Source organism: Bactrocera neohumeralis, unplaced genomic scaffold, assembly GCF_024586455.1.
Source record: "Bactrocera neohumeralis isolate Rockhampton unplaced genomic scaffold, APGP_CSIRO_Bneo_wtdbg2-racon-allhic-juicebox.fasta_v2 cluster09, whole genome shotgun sequence".
Classification (NCBI taxonomy): domain Eukaryota; kingdom Metazoa; phylum Arthropoda; class Insecta; order Diptera; family Tephritidae; genus Bactrocera; species Bactrocera neohumeralis.
Window position 1 is genome coordinate 8,894,992 of NW_026089622.1, and position 6,767 is coordinate 8,901,758.

Sequence of the window (6,767 nt, forward strand, 5' to 3'; positions counted from 1 at the left end):
AATTCCATCGCATTTTCTAAACAATAGTTCTTGAACTCTTCACTTACAAACTGTCGGCCGTTATCCGCAGTGATGGATTTTGGATACCCCAAACTTGAAAATATTTCATCCAGAAAATTTATTATAGCCGTTGAAGTTATTCTTTTAAGAAATTTCAGTTCATGATAACGTGAATAATAGTCAATAACAACAAAAATGTACTCGGGGTTTGGTAAAGGTCCCAGTAAATCCATTGCGAGTGAAATCCACGGTCCGTCCGGTAAGGTACGTCTTTTCATTGGAGCTGGGTTGTTGGGCCTAGATACTAGTAAGCAACTGTGGCAGTTTTTAACGAATTTTTCAACTTCCTTGTCGATGAGGGGCCACCAGACCTTCGATCGAACTCTTCTTTTCATTACTGTTTCACCTGGGTGACCTTCGTGGGCTAATTCCAGGACGCGAGATCTCAACGATTTGGGTATAACGATCTTAGTTCTCCGTAGAAGCATGTTTCCAACCGCACATAGCTCCAAGCGAAAAGGAAAAAACTTGTTAATAGATTTGTCGCCCCAGGCATCTTCATTAACATTTCTAATTGCCTCTAAGAGTTCGGGATCTGAGGAGCTACCTTGATAAATTTCTAAAATTGTGAGAGCTCGAGGCACCGACTTTTCAATAATGGTACAAAGACTCTGTTCTCCATATTGATCAAACGTGTTAGAGGGTTTTCCTACGTATAATCTCGAGAAGGTGTCAGCAATGTTGTATTTTCCCGGTCTGTATATTATTTTAAATTTAAAAGATTGTAAATGGAAAATCCAGCGCTCAATTCTTGCAGGCGGTCTCGATGTAGTTTTAAAAATTGCTTCTAGTGGCTTATGGTCCGTGACGAGTTCGAATTCTATCCCTGCCAGATAGTAATAAAACCGTTCAACTGCCCAGACTAACGCCAAACTTTCCTTCTCTGTCTGTGAATACCGGCGTTCCACTTCTGACAGGGATTTACTGGCAAACGAAATGACTTGAGGTGACTCACTTTGGAATTGAAGGAGTATCGCGCCCAACGCCACTGGGCTTGCGTCAGCTATTACCTGAGTACGTCTCTTTGGGTCAAAATATGAGAGTGTTGGTATTTTTGCCAAACTATATTTTATTTTTTGAAATGCGGCTTCTTGTTGCGGACCCCACACCAACTTTATGTCCTTTTTAATCAGGTGCCTTAGCGGCTCGGTGACGTCCGCCAGATCCGGCAAAAATTTGCCAAGGTATGTTACTAGACCTAAGAAACTCCTGATTTCCTCTTTGGTAGAAGGCGCTCGAAATTTTAAAACGGCATTAATCTTTTCTGGATCAGGGTCAATACCATCCGAAGATAACACGTGTCCTAAAAATGTCAGTTTCTGTGCTTTCCAGATACATTTCGAGTCATTAAGCTTTATGTTAAATTCCTCAAAAACTTTTAAAACGCCTTGTAAGTTCTTATCATGTTCGGCCTCTATTTCACCATATACGATAATGTCATCTAGGCAATTAAGGGCGTTTTTCTGACCAGCCAGTATATTTTCCATCGTTCGCTGAAAGATTTCAGGGGCCGAGTTAACCCCAAATAAAAGCCGCTTATATCTGAATAGGCCTTTGGTCGTAATAAATGTGGTTATCTCTCTGCTTTGTTCGTCCAATTCTAATTGGTGGTAGGCGTTCTTGAGGTCTAATCTAGAAAAATACTTCGCTCTTGTGAGTCGCGTCATAAACGAATCAAATGTTGGCAATGGGTAGTTTTCCCTTAAAATAGCCTTATTTGCACGTCGCATATCTATGCATAAACGGATGTCACCATCTTCTTTAAATACAATTACTATGGGTGAAATCCATGCACTTGGCCCCGTTACTGGCTCGATAATATCTTGTGCTAACGCTTCTTTCAACTTCTGGTCAACCTTCTCCTCTACTGTAGATGGAATTCGCCTAAGCGGTTGTTGTACTGATCTAACTGACTTGTCAATGGTCAAGGATATCTGTATTCCCTTTACTTTTGGAAAAGGAACCCGATTTTCAAGCGCGTTTACCTCGATTTCTAGCTTCAAAACCCTTAGTTTTATGGCCGTATCTCTACCCAACAGTGATTGTCTGCCATTCTCAATAACATAGAATGAAGAAATCACATTTGAATTCAAATCAATACCAATAACCGACTCAAATACAAGTTTTACTCTCAGCAGGTCTTTTCCCGCTTACGCCCGGAATCGAACATCTGATTTACTACGAATATTCCATACTGTGGCATTTTTACTACACAGACTTTTCCAGTCATTTTCTGTGAGAAGATTAAAGCGTGAACCAGAGTCAATTAGCATCGAAATTTTTTTACCACCAATGAAACAATCTATTAGCTCATTTAGATCTTCATTGAAGTTGTCTGATACTTTAAAACAATTATATTCGTTAAGTGTATCATGCTCGCCATCAGAGTTGTAATCCCCTGCAACACAGTGGACTTTGGATGCATAATTTTTCTTCCTTTTTACCTTATCGGTTGTTTCATCATTCTGTTTCCGTTTACGAGCCCTTGTCTTACACATTTTAGCAAAATGCCCTATTTACAGTTACACTTATTACATCTCACATTTTTGGCTGGACACCCAGCGCTGCTACTCAAATGCCCCTTTCGACCACATCTACCGCACTCTGTCTCCCTTTCCTTATTTACGACGGCTTGTATAATTTTGTTTACGCTTTCATATTGCGACGGCAATATCATAGTCTCTGATTGTGTTTTAATTTGCTCATATACCAAGCACATCTCAAGTATTTCATCTAGAGAATGCTCCTTTTCTAATACGCGTTTCTTAAGCTCAGTAGGTGCCCATGTGTCTATGAGCTTGTCTTTCAAGTTAATTTCAATTATTTCGTTTTTTGTTTCACCAAACTGGCATTTAGCGGCTTGGTTTCTTAGCCTAAGAATAAATTTGTTCAAGTTTTCCCCCCACCTCAGGTTTCAAAGATCGAAATAAGTGACGTTCAAAAGTGGAGTTCCTGTTAGGAGAGAAATATTGCCTCAATTTTTCTACTAAATGCTTAAACACATCTTTCTTCTCATCAGGTTCTATGAGCGCGCCAGGTATATTGTAGATAACCTCTTGAAGCTGCATCCCTCCTAAATGCAACAGTTTATTCTTTCTTTTAATAGGATCTTTGTTGTCCTCGGCTTCCAAGTATAGATAAAAGGCCCGGTACCACTTCTCTTACTCCGAACGAACAAGTGCTATATCAATTGCATTGCACAAAAATGGTGGTACGCCCGCTATGTTCATGATTTCAATTTGCTTTGGATTGAATGCCTTTGTTTTATCAAGTAGCAAATTTTCTTCTAATATTTGTTATCCTATTGGGAGAATAAAGCAGATACATTTATTTAATTTTGTAATGGCAAATAACACCAGAATTTCCAGTACCAACTTTATTTTCTTTCAAAAATTGTGAACATAAATTATTGCGAGACGATTTCACACCAGCTGATAGCAAACACGCAAAGAAATACGAACAAAATCAAATGCAATTTTGCCTCTGCAGTCTGTCGTGCATACCACAACAAAGCGAGGTCGAGAAAACAAAATACGGCGAACTTATTGCTATTTTAACAGCAGCTCATGTGGTGAATACGTCTTGCCTTTCAACTTCTTTGTTCACACTAGTATTATTCTTTACCCGTTGGCACACTTCTTCGTAAGGTGGATTATTGTACTAGGTGACAGCAAACGAACAGCTGACTGCTCGTTGTTTGATTTCAATGGCGCAACGTAAAATGCGTTTGAGTTTGCTTTGCTATCACCTCGTACCTATTCATTTCGCCTTGCCTATTTTTTTTATACCAGTTGCCTTTGCATATTTTCATTTGCTTATTCTGCTCGCCGACATACAATGTTATACGTTTACGCACACAAACGTACATTTGTATGTATGTCAGTTGCTTTTGCTCGCCGGCATAACTTATGCCAGTTGCTATGATCGTTGGTGTAATTTTTTTTTCCCCGATTTGTATTGCTCACCGGCACATTTTGTGCGAGTTGCTTTTGTTTTTCAATTATTTATTGTCGCTGCAATAAAAATTGTCTCAGTGAGCTCGCCGACTTACAATTATGTATGTATGTCAGTTGTTTCGGTCTCTGACCGTTGGTGTATTACACCAATTTTCGTGCTCTTCATGCTCGCCGGCATATTTTATATATGTATGCCAGTTGCTATTCCTTGCCACTTGTGCTTTTGGTTTTTTTTTTCATTTAGCCCGCCGACGTTCACTTACATAAGTATGCTGTTTTTTTTTCTTACATATACATACATACATATGTACGTCAGTTGCTTCGGGCTTCGGCATATTTTATGCCAGCTTCGATTTACCTATTTCATTTATTTTCTTTTAGATTTTCACAAATTTACCTCGTCGCCACTGTAACAACTCACCTTTACCACCAGCAATAAGACCAATTCAGTATTTATTTTGATTTAAACTTTGTATTAACACTTATAGCTGGGCTCTAAGCTACCGGGGGGGTCGGCAGGTCGCGGATAGCCGGACGGCCTGTAGTAGCAGGTTAGTTGCGAAATAAGTTTAAACGAATAAGCAATCCCCGACGATGAGCGACAGGAGTGGAGGATGCGGTATAAAAGCTAGCAGATCCGTTGAAACTCCTGTGACTGTGGCGAACCGACACCGCCTCTTAGAAGTATGTGTCCCCCTCAACACGCATAGGCGTGATGAGTAATACAAAAATCCAGGTGCGACGGAACCATAGTGTGCGGCTCCCTGGTCAGCGTCTGTTCACCAGGTTAGGTGCGGCTGTTAAAAGAATCTAAAGTTGACCGGTACACAACGTAGCGCACTGGGAGTCCCTCGAAACCTTAACAACGACTTCTCTGTTGTTAGTGTGAAAAGGGTGATGTGAGCTTGCTCTACAGAGGTGTTAGCCACGCTGTCTGCCTGTAACCAGCCCCTTCGGGCTCTGATCAAGAAGTGTGCATTGGGCGTAGGATTAGTAGCCTGCCTTGCCCCGGGCGAGCGCCGGTCCGTCCGTGTTTTCCGGGACTGGTAAAGCGAAGGACAGGCCTCAGGGAACTGGGGTAGGGGCAGTGTCCCCGAGAGTACACCCGTTCCTGTCTATTTCGGCCCGCCCCCCTGCACGCGATGCGCTGGTAAAATAAACATATGTAGCTTAATACGAGAAACAAAAATAACAATAACAACAGCAGCAACATCTCAGGAATAATAGGAAGCTTGACTGAAAATAATAATAACGTGCATTCTTCCCAGAATACGAATACGACGACAATGGATACAGACCCCTTTAAGAGGGCACCAAAACTGGGTAGGTCCCCGATAAAAAACCTTGGTGTTGAAAAACCTCTGAGAGCGAGGTCATCACCACCAGCGTTGGGCGACACCACTCCCTTGGCAAAAGCGATACAACCTCATGGAGACTGTATGGCTGAGCTAGGGAATGCGATCAAGAAGCTGATTGAAACAATGCGCCCACCCCAGCGGACTATCAACAACACCATGCGAGATCTTCTCGGTGTGATAGCAAAATTACATGCAAGTGCTCAGGAAGAGCAAACTGCAAATAAGGAAGCACGAAGAAGTTTTCTCGTCTGGCCAACAACCGGAGAAAATACACCAAAGAGGCCTCGCGACGAAGTTCAACCAAAGCGAAGAACACCGCCGAAGAGAAATAAAATCACCCACAAGGAATGGTCGAGCAAACCTGAAGTTCCCTTGAATAAAGAAACAAAGAGTGATAACCCCAGCAAAGACAATGATAAAGAAATGGGAAAACAAGATGATTGGATCACAGTCAAACGTAAGCAACAAAAGAAGGCACCACATAAGCCGCCACCTCGACCGGATGCAATAGTCATTGAAAAAACAGGCGACATGTCATATAGCGACATCCTAAGGACAGTTAGGAAAAATGATACACTGCAGAAGCTAGGAGAAAATGTAACAAAAATCAGAAAGACGGCCAAAGGACAAATCCTGCTAGAGTTAAAAGAGGCACAGATGAGGAGCACAGGCATCTTCAAGACCGAGATAAGCAAAGTACTGGGAGAAAATGCCCAGATAAAAGCTTTAACTCACGAGGTCATGCTAGAAATACGAGACCTCGATGATATCACGACTAAAGAGGACATTGCCGAGGCTAAACGACGACAAATAACTGAGTTAAGTAGTTTTGATGAAAACTCGATCAAGAGTATCAGATCAGCGTACTTAGGAACCCAAACTGCAGTGGTAAGCCTACCCGCGCTGGAGGCAAGAATACTTGAAGACGCACACAAAATCAAAATAGGTTGGGTAGTGTGCAGAATAAGGGCGAAGCAAAATCTCAAGAGGTGTTTCAGATGTCTTGAGTACGGTCATCTGGCGAAAACTTGCAACAATCCTGATGATAGGAGCCAGTGCTGTGCTAAGTGTGGAGAAACTGGACATTTTGCGAAGTCGTGCGACAAGAACCCGTCATGTAGTCCATGCAAGAAAAAGGGCAGGAAAAACACCGACCACCAAATTGAACACAGAAGATACAATAGTCACTGATGTGGAAGTTATAGAAACAGCAGAGAGATTTGGCAACGCCAAAGCACCAGGCGTGGATGGTATTCCTAATAAGGCCTTAAAGATTGCCATTAAGCACAATACGAGACCATTCACAGAATTGTTTACGCGGTGTTTACAAAAAGGTATATTCCCAAAAACCTGGAAAGCAGAGACTGGTCTTATTGCAGAAACCAAATAAACC